Source organism: Marmota flaviventris, unplaced genomic scaffold (assembly GCF_047511675.1).
Source record: "Marmota flaviventris isolate mMarFla1 unplaced genomic scaffold, mMarFla1.hap1 Scaffold_73, whole genome shotgun sequence".
In the NCBI taxonomy this organism is placed as follows: domain Eukaryota; kingdom Metazoa; phylum Chordata; class Mammalia; order Rodentia; family Sciuridae; genus Marmota; species Marmota flaviventris.
The window spans coordinates 297,628-320,605 of record NW_027288415.1 but is presented as its reverse complement, the minus strand read 5'-3'; the positions used below and the strand labels follow the sequence as shown (position 1 = coordinate 320,605).

At 54.0% G+C, this 22,978-nt stretch overlaps 1 pseudogene; it reads left to right on the top strand.

Annotated features, from left to right (window-relative positions):
• The first annotated feature begins 3,063 nt into the window (after positions 1 to 3,063).
• On the top strand, positions 3,064 to 4,341 carry LOC139704469 (protein L-Myc pseudogene; annotated as a pseudogene).
• Positions 4,342 to 22,978: the final 18,637 nt, after the last annotated feature.

Sequence of the window (22,978 nt, the reverse complement as noted above, 5' to 3'; positions counted from 1 at the left end):
GCAAGGTCCCCAACCCCAGTTCCATGTCCCCAGCAGGCTGACTCCACACCAGCCCTTGGAACTCACTGTTCCCTCTGCCTGGTCCTCTGTTCCCTGCAGCCCTGACACCAGGCTCTTCTCCTGATGGGGTCAGTGCTGAGACCAAGCAGCGTGTCCTCCTGGAGGGCTGTCCCCTCCGCCCTCCTGACGCTGTCCCCTTCTCATAGAAGTCTTGTCACCACCCCATCGCTGAACATAAGTGTGGACTTGGCTACTGTTTCCTCCCCAGAGAATGGAAGGCTTTGTCCCTCTCTGTCACCTCTGTGTTCCCAATGCTGAGCTTCAGGCAGGCACACAGTAGGAGCGCAGGGCACACAGTGTTTGTTGAATGAGTGAGTGAGCGGGGTCACCGAGGGCTGTGGCGATCCCTGGCTCCTGTTCTCCCCTCTTCTTCTGTGGTCAACCCCAGAAAATGTGCAGGCCACTCTCAGGACATACGGGGACACTGAGGTTCCGCGTGTCCTGAGGCCACACTGTGTCTGGTGGCAGGGCAGAAACCAGGACCCAAGTGGAAGAGCGGAGACAAGAGGAATTTAGAGTCCCACCCTCTGCTCTGGACCTGGGCTCTGTCCCATCACTTGGCCTCTCAGAGACTCGATTCCCTCCTCTGTAGAATGGGGACAGTGCCATCAGACCTGGGGAACACACAGTAGGTGCTCACCAAACGGTGCCACAGGCCAGACCCACCTTGAGCGCTAAGTTGTTCGTCGTTTGTAGCCTGTCATTCCCCCTGACCACAGGTGCCCAGAGAGATCGCCTCCCAGAGAGCAGGCCCCTCAGAGGCACTGGTCACCCGAGGCAGGCAAGCCAACGGGGGTCCTGACGGTGACCCTGAGCTCTCTGTCATTTCTCCTGCGATGGAGGCTCCTCCATCTGTAAAATGGGACAGCCAGGGCTGGGGTCACCTTGCAAACCCCGGGGTGGGCGGGGAAGATGGTTGGGGACGGCATAGCGGGCGGATGAGAGAGGAGAGAAGGTGGATGGCTGAGTGGACAAATGGGTGGGTAGACGGATGGATGGGTGGATGGACAGACAGATGGACTGATGGATGGCCAGATGGACGGGGGTGAGTGGGTGAAGTAGTGGGTGTGTGACTGGGTCCATGTGGGTGGGGTGAAAGGGTGGACCTGGGGACGGACAGGAGGACAGCTGAGGGGCGGTGGCTGGGTCTGCATGGTGGTGAGTGGGACTGGGTGACCTGGGGGTGGGCGCATGAAGGCGGCAGTGAGTTCCCCCCAAGACTGTCTCTCCCTCGCACAGCAGTGGCCCCATTTTTCAGAAGAGTAAATCAAGGCCAGTGAGGGAGTATGCTGTCGAGGGTCCCCACAGGGCCAGAAAGGAACCCAGGCCGCCAGGGCCCCTGTCCCCAGCAGTCAGTCCCCAACTCTGGTCACACCCACCCCTGGGGAAGCCAAGGTCCCGTCCGTGGTACTGCAGCAGGGACGAAATGGGCCCAGAAAAGCCAACCGGGCTGAGGCTGGGGTACACACATGGCCTCCTCGCACATCGCGGAGGTCCTGCCTTGGCTGGTGGGGACCACCCGTCCCTGCCAGGAGCTCCCCATCCCCTGTTAGGCTCATTCTGTGAGGCGACCCAGGGCCTGGGAGAGCCCTGGGCACCAGATCCTGGCGCAGAACCCAGAGCGGAGATGGGAGGCAGGGAGGCCGGGAGGCCCTCGCTCACCTGCTGGGAGTTTTCCCTTTTAAATAAACAGACCTGCGGCTGGCCGGCCAGTTCTCTCCCGTTTTTCAGAGCAACACTTATGTACTGATGGCTGTGCATTGTCATGTGAACGGGAGCTGGAATCCTCCTTGGCACAGTGATGGGGGAGGAAGGTCAGTAGACGAAGGATCACACTCAAAAACTGAGAATCACCTTTGTTTTGTATTCACCCATGATGAGAACCAATCACCACCACAGAGAAGGGGAGAAAACAAAAGGTCAGGTCTCTCCCTGGCAACATGAATCCACACAACTGACAGTCGTTTACTGAGTGACTCCTATGTGCCAGGCAAAACTAAGCACCTACTATGTGCTGGGCTCTCAAGTTACAGAGGCGAGCAGAACCACATCCCTGACCCAGCCCTGTCCCCAGAAGAGACCCTTGTTCGCTGCCCCTTGCTTTACCTTCCCAGAAATGAGCTAGGTGATCTCTGCCTCAGCCTCCTGAGGAGCTGGGATTACAGGTGGAGGCCACACGCATGGGCTGATTGTCATTTGTGTGTCTGTTTCCCCCACACCAAGGTCATAATCGTCTTCAGGAGTCACCTATACCTTATGCACCTCTTCCCATGTCCAGCACAGGGACTGGTGTGAGGTAGGTATGTGATAGACATTCTACCAATGAATCAGTGGACGGTGGATCAGTGGACAGTGAATCAGTGGATGGTAAAACAGTGGATGGTGAATCAGTGGATGGTGAATCAGTGGATGGTGAATCAGTGGATGGTGAATCAGTGGACGGTGAATCAGTGGATGGAGGGGTGGCTGAGGCTTGTCTTTCCACCCCTGTCCTATGCTGCACCAAACTCTCCTTCATCGTCCATCCAGGGTTTCACTGCTGAACAGTTAGGGCACATTTCAAGGCTCTAAATGCTTTCACTCAGATAATACCTGGCAGGACTATAGGCAGAAGACTTCAGGATGCAACTTGAGTCCTTTAAACACATGATCAATTTCTGCACAGCAATATGGTAAGGAAGTCTAGAAGTCCCCCCAAAAAGCTAAATTCAAATTATCATATGAATAAATAATAAAAATAGGAACTTTCCCCCTCAAAAAATTATTTTTCACAGATGTTCACTGAAAAGGGGGAAATAATCCAAAAGTTCAAAAACAATCAAATGGATAAACAATTGTGGTATATCCATACAATGGAATATTACTCAACCATGAATATGAATGAAGTACTAACATGATTAGGTTAAACCTTGAAAACATTATGCTAAGTGAAATAGACCACACACATGAGGTCAGATATGACATGATTCCATTTCTGCAAAATATACAAGAATTGGTGCGGGCTGCCGGGCTGCCCCGAGCCGGCGGGGAGCCAGTCCGCTCCAGGCGGCGGGCAGCGGGAGCGAGGGAGCGGACATGGACTTCGACTCGTACCAGCACTATTTCTACGACTATGACTGCGGGGAGGATTTCTACCGCTCCACGGCGCCCAGCGAGGACTTCTGGAAGAAATTCGAGCTGGTGCTGTCGCCCCCCACGTCGCCGCCCTGGGGCTCTGGTCCCGGCGCCGGCGACCCAGCCCCTGGGATTGGCCCCCCGGAGCCGTGGCCTGGAGGGGGGGCTGGGGACGAGGCGGAATCTCGGGGTCACTCTAAAGCTTCGGGAAGGAACTACGCTTCCATCATCCGCCGTGACTGCATGTGGAGCGGCTTCTCTGCCCGGGAAAGGCTGGAGAGAGCGGTGAGCGACCGGCTCACCCCCGGCGCACCCCGGGGGAACCCGCCCAAGGCGCCCGCCATCACGGACTGCACTCCCAGCCTTGAAGCCGGCAACCCGGCGCCCGCCACCCCCTGTCAGCTGGGCGAACCCAAGACCCAGGCCTGCTCTGGGTCCGAGAGCCCAAGCGACTCGGAGAGTGAAGAAATTGATGTTGTGACAGTGGAGAAGACACAGTCTCTGGGTATACGGAAGCCAGTCACCATCATGGTGAGAGCAGATCCTTTGGATCCCTGCATGAGACACCCCCACATCTCCATCCATCAGCAACAGCACAACTATGCTGCCCGTTTTCCTCCTGAAAGTTGCTCCCAAGAAGAGGTCCAGAGAGGGGTCCCCAAGAAGAGACTCTGGAGAGAGAAGCCCCCCGAGGAGAAGGAGGATGAGGAGGATGAAGAGATTGTGAGTCCCCCGCCTGTGGAAAGTGAGACTCCTCAGTCCTGCCACCCCAAACCTGTCAGTTCTGCTACTGAGGATGTGACCAAGAGGAAGAACCATAATTTCTTGGAGCGCAAATGACGGAATGCCCTCCGCTCTAGGTTCTTAGCCCTGAGGGACCAGGTACCCACCCTGGCCAGCTGCTCGAAGGCCCCCAAAGTAGTGATCCTGAGCAAGGCCTTGGAATACTTGCAAGCCCTGGTGGGCGCTGAGAAGAGGATGGCTACAGAGAAAAGGCAGCTGCGGTGCCGGCAGCAGCAACTGCAGAAAAGAATTGCGTACCTCAGTGGCTACAAACTGACCAAAAGCCTGACTCTTCTGTCTTACAAAGACAGTGTATTTTTTAACCTCCCTTTCCCCTTTAGTAATTTGCACATTTTGGTTACGGTGGGACAGTCTGAACAGTAGATCCCAGAATGCATTGCAGCCAGTGCACACACAATAAGGGCTTGCATTCTTGGAAACTTTGAAACAGCTCTCCCTCTTTCCTGACTCATGGGAGTGCTGTGTCCTCTCTGGCGCCTTTGGCTTCTCAGCAGGCAGCTGACTGAGGAGCCTTGGGGTCAGCCTAGCCCACTAGCTCTGAAGAAAAGGCTGACAGATGCTATGCAACAGGTGGTGGATGTTGGGGGTGGGGGGATCCAGCCTGCATGAAATCTCACACTCTGCAGGAGCTTTACGCTAGGAAAGGATGCTCCCGCTGGTGTCTCTGGGGGTGATGCAAGGACAGCTGGGCCTGGATGCTCTCCCTGAGGCTCCTTTTTCCAGGAGACACACGAGCTGTCTTGGGTGAAGGCAAGCTCACAGACTTGAACAACATGGACCATTACCTCACTGTCAGACACTTTACAGTACCTAAAGAGTGCAAACCTTTAGTTTATATTATGATGTTAGGGGACACCTGTCTACTTACTCTGAATGCTGCGACCTTGAGAACATTGAAAAAGCTTGGCCTCAGATTCTTTGTCTTAGAGCCCTTTGGACCCTCTCCTCTGAAGGAGGGACCTTTCTGTCCTTACTTAAAGGACATTTTTTTGACTCATTCTGCTTTTGTTATGCAATGGGCTCTACAGTACCCTTTCCCACAGGTCAAAATATTTCCTCCAAGAAACAGGAAAATGGATCCTGGCTTGGGGCCTGGGAAAGGCTTGGAGTCCTGGCCCATGAACTTGTTCCCTGCCCAGGTGTTTTCCAAGGGGCATTTGAGGCCCATCATGGGATCTTTTCTCAAGGCAGGTGTAAGGCACCTCAGAAGGAAGCACTCTGTAACTCTTCCTCTTTCTACCTACCTGCCTCTCATCTCAATCCTTGACTCCATTTGAAGTTCTACTGGAACTGTGCAAACCTGTCCTTCTCATGCAACTCCAAGGAGCTTGCTGGCTCTGTAGCCACCAACCTGGTTCCCTGCTAGTCTGACATGAGTCAGATCCTTTTCCCAGAATCTGGGCCTTACTGAGGTTCTGAGAGCCATTAGGACTCATCCAGTGCTCCAGAAGGTGGACTTATTTCTTGGTGGATCTTAAAAGCGCCTGCAGGAGCTCTGTTTAACCAACCATAATGGATTTTGCCCCAGCTGGACTCTCTAGCTCTAAGTGGAATCCAGGTGCAGCCTCCAATCTGGGAAAGACACCCAACCCAGCAAATGTCATGTGGGCAAGCACAGGAACCCCTAAGCCTGTCCTGGAAGAAGGATCAGCCTCTCTGCTGCCCAGGACAGCAGGTGCCTTCTGGCTCTGGGTTTGGAATTGGGGAGGGGGGAAGGAAAGCACAGTTTGAGGCTCTGTAAAACCAGCTGCTATTTCCAAACCCACTGTCCACAATGGTTTCTTTCTGAGTTTGCTTCCTGGCCTCAGAATCCCAGTGGAAATTTTGGAACTAGCCACTCTACCTTGTGGAGCAGGATTTTCAGGAGCCAGCTGACTTCTGGAATTGTCTTAGGAGGACAGGTGGGGAGGGGAGTAGTTTACTAATGTCTCACCTTGATGGCTCGTGTTTTATAAGCTGCTTCTGGGTATTATGCTGGGGTGAGTCTTTTTTTTATATACTGTATTTTTGTATGCATTTTGCAAAGTGGTGTTAACTGTTTTTGTACAAGGAAAAAAAAAACCTCCTGGGCAATTCTGTTGCAACGGTCTGATTTTATTTTGAAAGGCAAGTTTACCTGAAATTTTGTGTTTAGTTGTGATTACTGATTGCCTGATTTTAAACTGTTGCCTTCTGGGACATCTTCTAATAAAAGATTTCTCAAAAAAAAAATATATATATATACACAAAAATTGGGAAATCCAGAGAGAAATAACATAGATCAGAGGTTGCCAGGGCCGAGCGCCACAGTTTTGGAACTTGATAGAGGCAGTGTTTGCATCACTCTGTGAATGTGATAAAACACTATTTTAATTCTGTATTATGTGAATTTTATCTTATTTTTTTAAAGTCCTTAAGCAACAAAGCAACGATGCACCCAGCTCATTCCCTCCCTGCTTCCTGCTGGGTGTGGCCTGGCTGACAGAAAGCTGGGCGGGACATGGTCCTGAGCAGCCGTACCAGTTGTTAAGTGGCCATAAAGCCTGGTTCCAAGGAAGGAGCTGCCTCCAGAGGGCAGGTCTGAGCAGGACCCAAATGTCAGAGAGGAAGAGGAGGGAGACAAGGAGAGAGAAAGTAGAGGAGAAAAAGAAAAGGAAGGGGTCCTGGAGGACCTGTGAATCCTGAGGACACCCCACTAACCAACACATTAGTAGGAATTAGGAAAAGAAAGCAGAAAATCAGTGCTGTCCTCCCAGGTGACAATCCATCCCACAGGCCGACTGAGGTCCAGCTGTGGGCCTTTGGGTGGGTTCTGGGAGAAGGAGGCCACCTCCCTGGCCCTGCATGGGGAGCCCCACATTCCTAGGGACTGTCTGGGGTGAGCGAGGGCATCCCATGCTGGGCCTGGGCAATACCTCCTCCTCTGAGTCCCCTCTGCCTCTGGAAAACTGTGTTCTGTAGAGGAGTATAGAGACGTCTCCAGAAGTCTGCCAAACAGGAAGTGCAGACAGATCCCCGTTCCCCAAGAGTAGGGATGTTCTTGGCAACTTCTTGGTCAGATAAGTGTAGCAGAAGGGACGCTGTGAGGTGAGGTCACACAAGAGCGCACAGCTGGGGTCCTCCCCTGAGACAGTCCTGGGAACACAGCCACCATGTTGTGAGGAAGCCCAGACCACACGCAGAGGCCACCCGTGAGCCTCTGCCCCCACAGCAGCTGCCAGGGTCAACTCCCGGGCTGCAAGTGAACCAGGCCCCAGAACCTCCCACTCCTACTCATGGGGCCACCCTAGAGGTGCCTCGCGAGACAGAGGAGCCTGTGGCAACTCACAGATCCCCGAGAAAAATTAACACATAAAATCATGAAAAATCACTGAATATGTTTAAGATAATTAATTTAAACATGAATCACATTTTTAAGTTGCTGACTTTGGGGACATGTGTCTATAACCTCATGACAGACAACTGGGTGGATGGGCAGTTCTCAAAGGGCCTCCCCCCTATCCCAAGGTGAATGCTCCATCCTTTATGGGCTGAATCAGGTCCCTCCAACTGCCACCAAACCCTGTGTTGAAGTCCTGACCCCAGTACCCCCGAATGCGACTGTGTTTGGAGTTTTCAAAGAGGTGACTGAGGTAATGTGAGGTCATTGAGGACAGCATGGCAGGTTCTTCTATGAAGAGCGGATCTAAAAAGCAGAAACAGCAAGGGATAAGATGGCTTTCTACAAGCCAAGGAGAGAGGCTTCCCAAGACGCCCACCCTGATGGCTCTTGGCCTTGGGCTTGCAGCCCCCAGAACCAGGAGGACATAGATCCCCATTGCTCCAGCCACCCGGCCTGGGGTGCTCTGTTACAGCAGCGCTCGCAGACTCATACAGCCCCGGGAGGCAATTTCCTGGTGGAAGACACAGTGTGAAGGTTGGTGCCTCAGTGGGCCCTCAGTCTGTCACCCAGCCAGGGGTGGATCCTCCCGACCTCATGGGGGTGACCCCACTGTGAGACCTGAGTGCAGCAAGAGTCACCCTGAGGTGGTTCCCCAGAACCAAACCCCAGGCTGCCTCCGGGGCAGACATTGCCAGTCCACCCCAGAGCACTCCACCAGCCCCACCTTGTTCTCCAGCTGGGCACCTTCTGGGTGGACCAACAGGGGACAGATTTCCCTGGGCTCAGCTCAGAAGGGCCTGTCTAAGGCGGATTGAGTCATGCTTGGGGGGTCTTTAGCCTCCCTGGGGGTTACCTTTGCAGACACTGGCCCAGGAGGTCCCCAAGATGAACTTGCCAGCCACACTGTCACCTGCAATGTGTTACGTAGAGAAGTGTCCTAGTGTGACTGGACCCAAGGCCGGGGGGGACAACAGGGGGAAAAATACTGATAATTATCCCAAAATAAATAGATAAATAAAACTGTCCCACCCACATGACACTCAGTCATCGGCTCAAGAGAGTTTAGCAAAACCCAGATCTGGGGTCTGAGGGACCCCATTCTACCCACTGTTGTCACCCTGAAGTTGACAGCAAACAGCCAAGCCAGCTGTATGTCCACAGGGCCTGTTAGGTGGCCCTAGAGAAGGCCCAGGCGCAGCTCTTCTGTTAGTCTCCCGGGTGACCTTCTTAAGTCCCAGTGTCATCAGCACCCCCTGGAATCTGGAGGTGCAGAGGTGGTGCTGTGGGCCTCCTTTCAGACCCTCAGTGATGTCAGCTCATTCCTGCCGCAGGGCCTTTGCACAGGCGGCTCCCCTGGCCTTCACGTTGAGACTTCTAATGCTGCCTGTGGTCTTCACCCTCCAGCCTCCTTTCTGACCGGGCTGCCCTCCTCCCCTACCCTTACGGCTCCTCTTCACTTCCTCAGGGTCACTTATTGAACCTCCCAATTTGACTTCCATGGTGTTTCCTTAGCTCACTGTAGGGCCTCCCACTCAATAGAGAGCCAGCAGGGTCCAAGATGGTGCTGCACTATTCCCCAGGGCTCCAGTGCTGACCACAGACCTAGCATGTAGGTGCTCAATAAAAGGACTGCTGGGTGAACTCACTGATGGGCAGAGTCAGTGCTCGGGTCTCTGTGCTGTTGGTAAAGGAGTGAGTGACCATAAGGTGTGTAGAAAGGTCAGTCTCATGTCTGGCACATGAGCTGGCACTGACCACTTGCCCAACCCAAGGCCTGACCCAGAAGGAACTTTCACAGTTACTTATTGAGTTGTCTTGCTGCTTGTCCTGTGTAGACCACAGAGTAGGCTCCGCACAACCGAGAACTGCCAAGTGGACACAGCCCTGACACACCCACAGGGACACAGGGGACAACGACGGCCAGAGGCCTCCAGGGTGGTCTGATATGAGGAAAGCAAGGCTCAGAGAGAGTAATATGCTGCCCCAAGGCCACACAGCACTCTAAGGCAGGCTTGCACAGGACTGGGAGTTCTGGTCTTCATCCCCCTGTGGTGGCCATGTGTCCCCAAAAAGATTCCTTCCCTTGTGGCCCTTGCTACATGGCCATAAAGGGTCTGGGGGTGCCAGCAGGGTTGGAGAGGTCAGAGACACCCCTGTCCCTAACCCCAGACCTCGAGCCTGCCTCATGGTGATCTGAGGTGGCCGCTTGGTGGCACTGTGGAGTCACCACTGACTGGCAGCCACCCCGGGGACCCCAGTCCAGTCCAGCTTGACAGAGAGGCCTCAGGGGGTGCTCTGTGCTGACCTTATTCCAGACTAGGAGGGGGAGGCGTAGAGAGGGGCTGGCCAGCCCTGCCTGAGCCGCTCAACTGATCTGGGAGGAAGGAAGCAGTTTACTGAGCACCTACTGTGCACCATGCTGGGAACCGCCCCCACCACTGGGACAAGGGAGCGGAGGCTGACTCCACGCAGGGGGAGATCTACTCTGGCTCCCAGGTGGAGGCTGGCTCCTCTGCTTCAGCCAAATGCCAGGGAGGCCACGCAGAGGGCTGTGGCAAGGGGCAGCGGCCAGCCCAGAGCCCCTGGTGCGTGGGGCGGGGAGGCCAGGGGACGGAGCCCTTCAGGGCATGCTCCCAGCAGTCATTAATTCACCCAGGCTTCATCAAGGTCAGGACCAAGGCACAAGTCTCCCTGGAGACACAGGAGAGGTGATAAGAAGGATCCTGGGGGCAGAGACAGTCACCAAGACGACACAGCGGGCCATCTCAGTCCCATGCTGTCCACAAGCCCCAGACTCGGACACCAGTGAGGACCCACCTCACAGGGGTGAGGACAGCACCCGGCCAGGACGTCCTGCTGCAAGGGACGTTTCTGCCCAGAGGGGACCGGCCGGTCCCCCTGCCCCACCCCTGGCCAGACCCCCTAGGCCAGCAGGGACGGCTGGGCAGGGTGGGGGCCCCGGGGCCCAAGGGGAGGCAGGGTGCAGAGGGTGTCCACCGCTCCCAGAGCCCAGCAGCCCCTATGCTCATGGGACCAGGGGACATGGTGACATAGTACTGTCACCAGGGAGGGTGACATGGAAAGGGACAGGCAGCACGAGGGCCCTGGCAGAAGAGAACAAGGGACAGAGAACAAAGCTGGGGCCCAGGGCTCAGGAGAGGGTACGGCGGAGCCCAGAAACAGAGGCCTGAGAGCACAGAGCTAGGACCAAGGACCCGGAGGACACAGGACGGGCAGGGAAGGCAGGAGGCGCTCCTGGAGGAATGTTGGGGAGGGAAAGGCCAGAGGCCAACAGGGGAGCCTGGAGGGAGGTAGGGGGAGGGACAGCGGAGGCCACAAGCAGGGAAGGAAGGGGTGCCAGGGCCAGAGGTGGAGGCCAGGGCTCTGCAGGGTCCCAGGAAACTTGGGGACAGGGTCCTCCTGTCCTGGGGACCCTACGTAGCCTGGACACCTGCAGACAGGAGCCTCCATCCACCCTAGTTCCCACACAGAGTCCACTTCCCAGCAGGGGCCTGGCCCAGGACTCAGGGGCCCAGAGCAAAGGCGGAGGCTGGCCTCCCTGGAACCCTGGAGGCCTCTGGTTCCCAGGCTCAGCAGGCCCCGGGCATCTGCATGAAGCCTCCCCCTGGGGGATGCTAATGCTCTGCTCTTCCTGGCTCCTGGAGGTGATTTGCATACATTTGCATACCCCTGGGGAATTAGGCCCATGGGCCTGGGGGCATCTGGGCTCCCTGTCTCCCAGGGGCTCTTAGGGCTGCAGCCATATCCTGGGGGTGACCTGGCAGGCAGTTTGATCTGAAAAGATAGACTGTGTGTCCCCCACCCAGAGGCCACTGTTCACCCCAGGTCTGGGCTAGTGGGGGGAGATCTCAAAAACCAGGGTCTGACCTTTCTCATCCTTCCGCAGCTTCTAGAATCTCAGAATAAAGGCCAAAATTGTCCTGTAATCACAAGACCAACCCCCACCAGTCCCTGGTACCCGCTCTCTCTCCATCTCCACCCACCACCCACAGTTGAACTTCTTCCTCAGAGGGCCCACCCAGCAGGCTTCTGGTCACCACAGGACCCTTGCACATGCTACTCCCAGCGGCCGCCTTGTGCTTCCCTCCTCCTGTTCACTCCCTTACAGATGGTTCATCCTTTGGATTCTGGGGAGAGTGCCACATCCTGGGGAAACCCTCCCTGTCCTGTCTGGCCTCGTGCTCCATTAGGCCTCAGCTTCCTGGTGAGGGAGAAATCATCACGATGATTTGGAGGAGCTCATGCCCACTTCTCCCCCACCAGACTGTCAGACTTCACTCCTCTCCTCACTGCCCTCCTGGGTCCTGCCCAGTACCCAGGGGTCTGAGGCAGTTAGAATGGACAGATGGATGGGTGGAAGGACAGATGGACAGATGGTAGATGGGTACACAGGTGGACGGATGGATGGACAGATGGGTGGATGGACAGATGGGTGGATGGACTGATGGGTGGGTGGGTGAGTGCACATGAGGACCATGGCCAACGACTCAGGCAGTGCCCAGATGTTCAGATCCCATCAGCTGGGAACCAGCCCACGTTACTGTACATGAGCCTCATCCTGGTGATTCCCTGAGGCCGAGGCATGGGATCCTGTCACCTACAGATGAGGAGGAGACTCCAGGGAGACTCCAGAGTCCAGGCCATGTGGTGAGGACTTGGCAGACTGGGAGGCCACCTCAGCACCGTGGGGCCAGTCCCCAGCCACCTGTGCACATCCCCAGGACCCTCTGGGCAGTGAGCTCATGGTGTGCACACAGCCTCGGCCTCGCTGGGCCACACTCCTGCCTGTGTGCACCACCCTGGCCTTCACTACTCGTAAGCACACACACACACACACACCAGCACCCAGACTCTCGCTCAGTCATTCACCAACATCTCACCTGCACCCGCTCTCTGTGGCCTCTGGGCCAGGAACAGACAGGGCAGGCTCTGCCAGCCCCTCAGACTCTCTCTGGGGGACATACACCTGACTGCCACCCACACGAACATCGGTTCCCTGGAGCAAAACTTTCTGCTCACACGAGAGTGAACAGATGGGCCAGGTGCAGTGTCGCACACCTGGCATTCCAGCAGCTCAGGAGGCTGAGGCAAGAAGATGGCGAATTTAAAGCCAGCCTCAGCCACAGAAAAGTGGGAAGCAGCTCAGTGTGACCCTGTCTCTAAATAAAACACAAACCAATGCTGGGGATGGGGCTCCGTGGTTGAGGGCTCCTAGGTCCAATGCCCCATCCTGTCCCGACCGGCAGGACACATCAACGTGGGCAGCGAACCTAGGTGGGGAGGAATGAAGGCACAAGAGACACGAAGGATGACAGCAAGACAGGAGTTCTGATCAAGCTGCAAACTTTTATTGTTCACACAGGGGTATTTATGCTGGGGATGGGGAAGCTCTCTAATCAGCAATTGCTGGATGTGGATGGTAAAACTGCCAGCTGCAAGATGTCTGATGATCCTGATAACCACAGGATGTTCCAGGGAGATAGGTAGCTGCAGGATGTCTACTAGGCAGGATGTCTCCCAGGGGGCTGTTTCTTGCAAATGTCAGGCTATTCTTTGAAGGAGAATTTCCTTCTAGCCCCTGACATTTCCCCCTTTCTTATATAAAATGTTTGACCATACCTTACCGGCCATGTTTTTACGGGGTGATAGAGGCTCTGTTCCTCTAGGAGGCCTTAGAATATCTCCTGATCCTAGCAAGCGTCTTCACTGGGAGATTTTGTGGCCTTGGCATGTTTTTGGAGGAGACGGCTTTGAGGGGGGAGCATGCCAACCGCCATCACCAGAGCGTGTCACTCAGAGGTCTTGGGTTTTGGGATCCATGGATCCATCCTCCTGTAGTCCTTCCTGCACCCTCCATTATTATGGCCTAAAGTCTTCACTCCATGGGTGCATCCTCCCCCAAGCGGAGGAGCCCATGGAAGAGCGATAACTTAACCCTTATGGCAAGGGCAGAAGATGGTTGGTCAGAGCTATTACTTACACTTTTATATAAGAAAGAGAGATCTGTGGGAATGTAAACTTAAGAAATAAGCCTGTGAGAAGGGTAGAACATCCTTTTAAATGTTGGCAGCACGGTCTTCCATCTCTAGATTGCTGGGAGCCATTAGCCAAGTAGGTATGACAATTTCCTTGCCAGCGTACCCCATGTTGCTTAGTGGAAGGACTCGTGGAAATAAGACATTTTGCAGTGACATTGCATATAAGGTGACCTTGCTAGGACCAGGGCGGATCTGGGTTTAGGGCGTTCCCCGTTTAGGATAATCCGGGTTTAGGGTGGTTCCAGGTTTAAGGTTATTCCTGCTGGGAATAGGGCGTATCCTGCTGCCTGAGTTCCCCTTGAATCCTCACGGAATTCAGACAGAAGCCCAGTGGGGGTAGATTTGGGCAGAGAACGTGGATTTCCCCAGAACATGATTGTAGACGGCTGGTGTGAGTTCGGGAATAAAGAGTTGCTGTTTGAATCTACAAGCTGTGTGGTGGCTTGTGATTTTGTGCCCAGCCAGACTGCGGCACCAGATGATGATAGTGCACCTGTATGGGCTTAGAGGCCAAAATATTAATCTGTTCTTTAATAAATTTTACCAGCCTGTTTATAATGCAGGGTCCTATGGACACCATTAAAAGTAAACCCAACAAAGGGCCTAATAGGGGAAGAAGGTAGGGTAGAAATCCATTAAGCCCAGTCCAGAGGGGATTTTCAAATAGTTCCCTTCGTCTCTTTTCTAGATCTTCTTGAAGCTGCTTAATTTTAGTGTGTACTATGCCTGATTTATTGGCATAAAATCAGCATTGTTCCCCTAAGGCCAAGCAAATACCACCGGTCCAATTTGCTGGAAGCCAGGGGAAGGCCGAGTTTCCTCCACACATAAAAACTGTGCCATTGTGGGGACGAAGAGATGGGGTGGGTGAGGAATAATTTTGTACTGTTGAGCAATTTCCAAAGGAAGTAACTCCAACGTCAATATCATAGGTATTATTCTGCATCGTGCCTAAAAGACATGATGTAAAAGTGCCTATAGGCTGTACTTTAAAAGGAAATCTGGGTTGGCATGTATTATCATTGTCTATTAAAGAATTAATAGGAACTGCCATAGGCATGATTGCTCCTGTTGTCATGCAGAGCCAGCAATCACTAGCAAGTGTGGGGTTGGAATTATTAAGCAAGAAGGGAGTTTGGGAGGGAACAAACCTTATTGACCCTGGGTTTGTCCTGGGGGAGGTCAGGGCCAGGGGCTGGCCCCAAAAGGAGTTTCCCGAAGAGGGAAGAAATAGGCTGTCCAAGGGCATTTGTCTTAGATCTACACTCATTGGCCCAGTGACGACCTTTACCAACTCTAGGGCAAAGGGTGGCTGGGGGCGGTTTAGCCCCTGTTGGAGAACATGTTGTCCCTAGGCTTTGTTTGCCTGTCGGACACTCACGTGCAAAATGGCCAGGTTGTTTAAGTAAAGCAAGTACATGAGCCAGGATTGTGAAAGGCCTTGGTAAAGGCAGCACCTATGGTGAGACCCATGGCATGGGCTGCACCCACCCGGGCACAGAGTCTAATAAAGTCAGAAAGTTCCCCTTTATCCTTATGTGGTAGAAGAACATCCTGACATGCCGGGTTGGCGTTTTCAAAGGCAAGATGTTTCACAAAGGTGCTTTCGCTTGGTCCAAGCAAGCGTTCCGCGGCTAGGTTAAGCCAGGCAACAAAGTCGCCATAAGGCTCGTCAGGCCCTTGTCGGATTTTTGCCAGGGAAGTGGTAGCCGAGTCCTTTTGAGGGAGGCATCTCCAAGCATGTAAGCCAGCCTTCTGAATCTGCGCCAAAAGTCCAGCAGGGAAACGCGCCTGTTTAGGGTTAGTGTCAAAAGGCGCATTGCCCACTAGCTTAACATAAGTCCAGGATTTAGAGGAGGCCTTAGTTAAATTTTTTTGAGCAGTTTCCCAACAGTGCTCTTTGAAATCTGCATTCCATAACAGGAAGTCTCCGGCACTGAGGGTAGCTCGGACTAAAAATTTCCAATCATTGGGAGTAAGCCATTGTGCGCTGTGGCTTTCAAATAAAGCCAATGTGTAAGGTGCAGTGGGGCCATAGTGAGCACAAGCCTTTTTAAGTTTTTCAAGAAAATGCAGGCTTAATTTTTTGTAGACACTCTGGGTTCCTTCCTGCCTAGGGGTGAACTCCTCATCCTCTGAGTCCTGATCTTCCTCTTGCCATTCCCCAGCTTCCTCCCCTTGATCTGTTTCCCCTGCTTTCTCCTCTTGATCCTCCTCTTTGTCCTCAGCCTGGGTGGGCTTTTCTATCTGACTGTGGGTGACTGGGAAGGCGAGAACAGGCCGATGGCGTGGCTTAACCTTTGTGTTAGACTGCCTTGGGCCAGCTCGGGTTGATTCTGTGCCTAAGGCTAATAAGCGGAGTTCAGAGTCAAGGGATCTTAATTCTTTCAAAAGTTGGATCTGTTCCCATCTATGTTGGAGAGACTCGCGCAAGGGAGCCAGGTTAGGCAAGGGAAGTGGAGAAAAAATATCTGAGGGGGCAGTTGGCCCCTGAAGGGCCAGAGCACAAAAGGCAGGAGGGATATAGGAGGGAGGTGGATGTGTAAGTCCTATAGGCTGTGGCAGGGTCCTGAGAGGTGGCGGGTCTTCTGAATGGTAGCCAGCTGCTTCCTTCTCCAAGGTAGCCTCCTCCCCAGGGGTCAATGTGTCTCCGGGATTTAAAACTGGATAAAGGCAGTTGGTAGCTGTTAGAGCCTTATTCATTAGGGTGGGATTTTGAGGGGGACCAGGAAGGTTCCCAGGGTCCTGGGGAGACTGAGAAGGATCTATGTCTATACTAACTGAAAGGCATGCTGAGGGGGGGACGAGAGGGACGAGAGGTCATTTGCACAGCCTCTTCCCCAATCCTGACAAGTTTTAAGGTACCATTGTCAAAGGGTGAACTTTTAAGAATTTCATTAATTAAGTTCCAGTAAGAAAAGGTGGGAACAGGCACGTTTTCTGGGCCAAAGGATTCATAATAATCTTTTAAACAGTCTCCTACTCTAAGCCATCTTTCACCATCAATGGTCCCTTTAAGGGGAAACCACCGACACAATTCTCCTATGTATGAAAAGAATAATTTTAAGTCCTTTTTCTTAGCATGTGCCCCCCATGTCTTGAGGTCCTCCTTGAGGCCTGACAAAAACAAATCATGTAACGAAACTGCTTGTCCCATGGTGGGTCACTCACCGTGCGTCATCCCCACTCTCCTCCTGGATCTGTCTCTCAGTCGTGTCTGCCGAGGCGATTGCGAGCTCTGCTTGGCCAAGTCTCCCCGGAGGACGGCGTTCCTTCTCAGTCAAAGGCTCAAGCCCCAATCGTTGGGCGCCAAATGTCCCGACCGGCAGGACACATCAACGTGGGCGGTGAACCTAGGTGGGGAGGAATGAAGGGACAAGAGACACGGAGGATGACAGCAAGACAGGAGTTCTGATCAAGCTGCAAACTTTTATTATTCACACAGGGGTATTTATATGCTGGGGATGGGGAAGCTCTCTAATCAGCAATTGCTGGATGTGGATGGTAAAACTGCCAGCTGCAAGATGTCTGATGATCCTGATAACCACAGGATGTTCCAGGGAGATAGGTAGCTGCAGGATGTCTACTAGGCAGGATGTCTCCCAGGGGGCTGTTTCTTGTAAATGTCAGGCTATTCTTTGAAGGAGAATTTCCTTCTAGACCCTGACACAATACCTCCCACAAAAAAGAAAATGAATTAACAGAGAAGAGTTCACACTGATCCTCCCTGAAGTTCCCCACCCCACTCCACCCACAACATCCAAAAATGGCCTTAATAGTCATTGCAGCCACATTGATGCAGCACCTACTATGTGCTAGGGACTGCTGTGCATAAAAAAACCCCATGAGACACACCAGTACCTCCATTTAAGAAAGAAAATGAGGCACAGAGAGATTGATTAACTTACCCATGATCACACAGCTCAAAAGAGGCCCAGCAGGGTTTTAAACCCGGGCCATTTGGTTTTACTCCAGACCCCTCAGACCAAAGATGCAGTAAGTGGGAGGAGAACATCAGACAAATGATCCACCTATGGCAGGAGGAGACTTGGGTGAGTGGAGCCTTTCGTGAAACAGACAGTGTCCCCCCTCGGGGGCTGCCTCACCTGGTCCTGAGAGGCCCGCTCAGCCTGGGGGAGAAGAGAGCCCCCTGCAAGCCTGTTGGTTTAAGAGAATGTTCACTTACCTGAGCTGCAACATCCCCATTGCTCTGAACTGAGGAGGCGGGGCCATGTCCTGTCAGAGATCCTTAGAGGTGACCTCATTTTAAGGAAAAAAGCCTGTGTCCAATTTTCCGAGATTGATTAAGTCAGGGGCCAGCACAGGCAGCCAGCAGAGGGGACACCATTGTAGAGATGACCCAGAGCAGGGTCCAGGGACCTGGGGCACGGCCTGGGCATGGCCTGGTGGCTCCCAGCTGACATCCTCCCTGCCCGGGAGCTCCTGGAAACTGCCTTCATGGTGATTTTCAGGTGCATACGTGGGAGACCCTGCTTGCTCCAGCCTCAGGGTAGGACAGGGAAGATTTCAGGCCTCATTAGACTATGGGCATGAGCAGGATGGTGGCTGGGAGGGGAAGACATCAAGGGCCTTCATCTCACAGCAGTTTATGCATTGTTTGTTGAGCCCCTACCATGCATCATATGGATGTAGCTGGAAAGTGGATTTTTAGCATGTGTAACGGACCTGAGGCAGCAATGGGCTTGGTCCATTTGAGGCTGTGTGGGGAGTTGAGGCTGGCCTGAGCCAGGATGTGCCTGGGGATAGCTGCACCAGATGAGGCAGTTTGGGAACTGATTGACTTCTTTCCCTTGTGCTCCACCTGTCAAACAAGCAAGGCACAGAGATGAAGCTCTTTCACATGACAGATGAAGAGTCTGAAGGTCAGAGTGGTAAAGGCATTTCCAGGTCCCGAAGGTAATACATGGCAGAGCTGGAATTCTCACCCAGGTCTGCCTCTACAGCAGTTTACCTGTCCCTTCTAGCATGACTTTCTGACAAGTCCAGACCCACCCAAACTCAACCTCCTGTATCTGGTTTGGAGAGTCTCAGGTACATGAGTCATATAAGGCCCTGATAAGTCCTTCTGCAAAGGAAGTTTCTAATATTTCTTTAACCCAGCACTTGCAACGTTCATTTGAACATAAGATCCTTATAAGTGTGACTAGAATGAAGACATTTCAGAAGTGACCTTGGGAGACACTGGTCTTGGTAACCCACAGAAGTCTCAATTGGTCTTCCTGATCTTGGGGAAGAGAATTCTGGGTATATTTTGGAGACTCAGTAAGATGGTGAAGGGATGGAGAGAGATTCAAAGGATTAAGGGGGGTATTTCAGAGCGGGAAGGGATCCCTAGGAGGACCCTAAGTGGGACTCTGTAGAGATTTCCTCCCTCGCTTCAGAGAACAGAACCAGGGCCCATGAGGGTCGGAAAGGGGTTGGACACTGTACCTGAGGTGGGCCACCTTGGTCGGGAGTGAGCTCCCCACCACCAGCAGTGTGCAATTAGAAACTGTTGCATTACACTGCTGAAGGTCACTTCCTCTAGGATTCTGGGCTTCGGGGTAAAGAAAGCCACCCCACCTGGGCCATGCTCAGTCCCCCCTTCTCTCCAGAGTGGGCACAAAGAAGCCAGGCATGGCACATTCATGACATTAGGAAAATCCTTATAAATAAAATAGTTCCTATGAAAGCTGATGAGCTCTCCACAGTCCATCTCCTCTAGACAGGAATAAAGCCAAGCCCGTGACTCCAGTGTCACCTCCCGCCATGGACTAGAAGAAACGCTCATTTTAAGAAGTATAACAAGAAAAGTGAGTGACAGTCTACTGACATTTTAAAAAGTGTGTGAGCAGGGGGGGCGTGACTGCCTGGAGAGACCCAGAGACAGGAGGAGAGAGGAGCCACACCAGTCCCTTCCATCTCCGCTCAACCTGGAGGGCTCAGGCTCCTCTGTCGCCCAAGGGCTGCAGCTCAGTGTCCCCTTCACCAAGAAGGAGGTCTAGGTGGGAAGGGGCGGGTTGGGGGCACGGCCACGGGCCTGGGGTGCCCCGACTCCTGGGTCAGGGTCCCCCCTGGCGGGGCTCTGGTGGCTCTGGGGGACTGTCCTGGGAGGGCAGGCAGGGGATCTGGGCAATGGAGACCAGGGATCAGGTCCCCTCAGCTTTCCAGCCAGGCTGCGGCTCGGGGACGCACACGGACCCGCCTCATGCCGGCACCACTGCCACCTGCCCCCACTGTCACCTGCACCCCTGGAGTGAGCGCAGCCCGGGGTGGGGTGCAGCGGTGTGGGACGGACTTCCACGGAGACCATTCTAGGGAGGACCTGGGGCCACCTCTACACCCTCTCCAAGGCGAGGGGCGAAGGTGCTGGGCCTGGGGACTCCCTGGGCACCGACAGGGACAATGCCCTGGGGATTCGTGGGCTCCAGGACTGAAGCCAGCTTCGGGCCTCCACCCTGACGGCCTCTCACACTGCCCTCCTAGTGCAGCATGCACACACACACGCATGCGTGTGGGCCAGCACACGCTCACTAGCATGGATGTCACACCCCTGCACCAGCATCACCACCCGAGCAGAAGGGACTGGCAGGGTGGGTCCACCTGCACATGCGCAGACCGTGCGCACCCACCCTGTGATGCATGCACCGCCCCCCCTCCCACACACACCTGTTCTGTCTTACTCACTAGCACACTTAGTGCACACACGGGGACAGACCCTCGTTCTGCCCCACGTCCCACACTCCCAGCAGGTGACCGTCCAGCACAGGCCAAACCCACGGGGCGTCGCGCACCCAGTCTCGGTGGCATCCCCACCTCCCAGCACCCCACCTCGTGGTGCCCCACTCCCTGATCAGTGTTTGCACAGCTGTCCTGTGTCCCCTGAGCGCTGGGGGAGAAGGCCACTGGCGGCCTCGATGGAGAATGTCACCCTCTCCAGCCCCCAGCCTGCCTTTGTCAATCAGGACAGCACTGGGGGGGACCCTGCTGTCCTGCCCTCCTAGCTGGCTTCCCGGCCAGGGCCCTGGGTAATGAGTGAGCCTCGGGCATCCCTCCTCGCCCCGTCGCCCTTGCCCAGGCCTTATCAGTGGGCGCGGGTAGAGAGGACAGGGGCTGCCACTCGGGGAGGCCTGTTCTAGAAGCATCCACCCGTCCCTCCCCTTCCTCTCCACCCACCCAGCCCCTCACATCCGCTGGTGGCCCCACCTCTCAGCCTTTGTCCAGGCTGTTCCCCGCCCCCAACTCGCCCCTTAGCAAGGACCCCTAGCCTCCCTCTCCAGGAAGCCCTCTGGGTTCCCGTCCCTCGTGGCCTCGAGGCGCCTGCACCTCACCCCTCCCACACCAAGATGTCCATTTCTTGCTCCCTGAACATGACCATGGGATGGGGAAGCGTGGAGTTGTAGGGAAGGTGGACAGCTGGGTTCCCATCATCCTGGCACCCCCAGAAGTGGGGGGAGGAACCCTGGCCAAGGGCAAGACCTCTGCAGGAGGAGGGTGGATGGGAGGGAGAGACCCAGGGAGTGCGGTGCCTCTATCCTCAGGCCTCCAGGAGTGAATCAGGTCCCTGGCCTTCATTCAAGAATAAAGGATGCCACCACACACATGAGGAAGTTAGTAAATTCCCTCCCCTCCCCTCCCCACCCAGAAGGCTGCCAACTTCTAGATGGTAATGGTGTGCAGGATAGTGAAATCAGCATATCCATCCACACACTCCCTGCTCATCATGTACAGGGAAGGGCCAGTGGCTCCAGTTCCACATCATCATCCTCTGGAGGCTCCCTGGGCACCGGCTCCCAAATACCCAGAGGGAGGGACATCCCCCCAGCCCCCTCCTAGGCGCCACCAGGCAGCCCCTGGGAGCTCTGAGGGACCATCATGAAGGGAACTCCTTTCTACACAGACTGCCTTTGCTTTGGGGGACAGTGAGTGGGAACTGTTGGTTGAACTTGGTGTGATAAGGGTGGGCATCCTGGGTCCACCCCCATAGCCAGTGGCCTGCTTAGGAGCCTCCCCAGGGTTCCTCCCACTTGTCAAGTGAGGATGTCCAAACATGGGGAAGTAGGATGTGCTCCTAAAAGCATGTCTGAGGAGGTGAGGCTGAAGTGCAGGGCCCTCTGCTCATAGCAAGGGACAGACAGCACATGGCTTAAGAGCTGGGGATTAGACTCAGGGGCACTCAATCATTGAGCCACATTCCTAGCTCTTCTTATATTTTATTTAGAGATAGGGTCTTGCTGAGTTGCTTAGCGTCTTGCTAAGTTGCTGAGGCTGGCTTTGAACTTGCAATCGTCCTGCCTTAGCCTCCAAAGCTGCTGGGATTATAGGCCTGAAGGACATAGACTTTTTGTTGGGAAAACCTGGGTTCTATTCCCTGCCCTGCCACTTGCTACCTTGGAGATCCTGGACATGTGGCTTGGCTCTTCTGAGCCTCACTCTACCTATCTGCAAAATGGGGGTGATATCTGTAGCCCCTCTTTCAAGACTCTGTAAAGATTCACATGGATTGTATGTGGTGACTATATCCCACATGGAAAGCACTGGACTAATTCATGCCTTTTCATAAAAGTATTTCAGATTCAAAAAAACACATTCCTGGTAACCCCAGTGAATCAGGAGGCTGAGGTAGGAGGATCAAAAGCTTCAGGTGAGCTTGGGCAACTTAGTGAGATCCTCAAAATAAAAATTAAAAAGAAAAAAGCAAAAAGGGCCAGGGTTATAAGGCTCAGTGATAAAGGCACCTGTGGGTTTGATCCCCAATTCCACAAAATTAAAAAAATGATTTCATGAAATGTCAGGCATATTGCAGAGATGCAGTAAATATTCTTTGGACTGATGCTTGGCTTTCAGCGAGAGTCAAGATGCAGCTGCCTTGAGTCTGAGTATTTTGTAGGTGCTCCGTAGCAGCCAAAGATTTACCTTGTTTCCTGGGCCCTGGCAGCCTGGACACCCTTTGCCTCTTCACTGGAGGGCCAACAGGGGTTTTTGAAATGACCCTGTGGATGGGGTAAAGGGAGCAGGTTCTGTCCAGGGTGAGGTCCCTGGGAAGCTTCTAGCACGGTGTGTTGATGCAGGCTGGGAGGTCAGGAGCCCCGGGCCAGCCAATGAGACCTGAAAGCTTAGTCCCAGCCTGGTAGAAGGTTAAGGGCAATGTGCCAACATGAGGCTGACCTGAGCTTAGTTCAGATGCTGCCATTTACTGACTGCGTGGCTACAGGCTCCTCTCTGGTCTGTGAAATCGGGCTCATGTTGTCTTCTGTGCTCAGCAACCAGGTTGGGGTTGAGGATGCAATGATATAGCAAGAATGTATAGATACAATGGAGTGTGGGACTCAAGTGTCCTGGGAAATCAAATGAGAACTTCGAACATCTTTTACAGAAGGCAGCAGAGTAAAGAGGAAACCTTGGACCTGGGCTCAAATCTTGGTTCTGTAACTTTGGGGCTGTGTGACCTTAGGTAAGTTACTGAACATCTCTGAATCTGGTTCCTCATGTGAATGCGTACTCTATTATCATGAAGGCATAATAGTCTTTCCCACCCTAGTGCCCACCTGGGACTCGCTGTGCTCCAGGAGAAAACTCC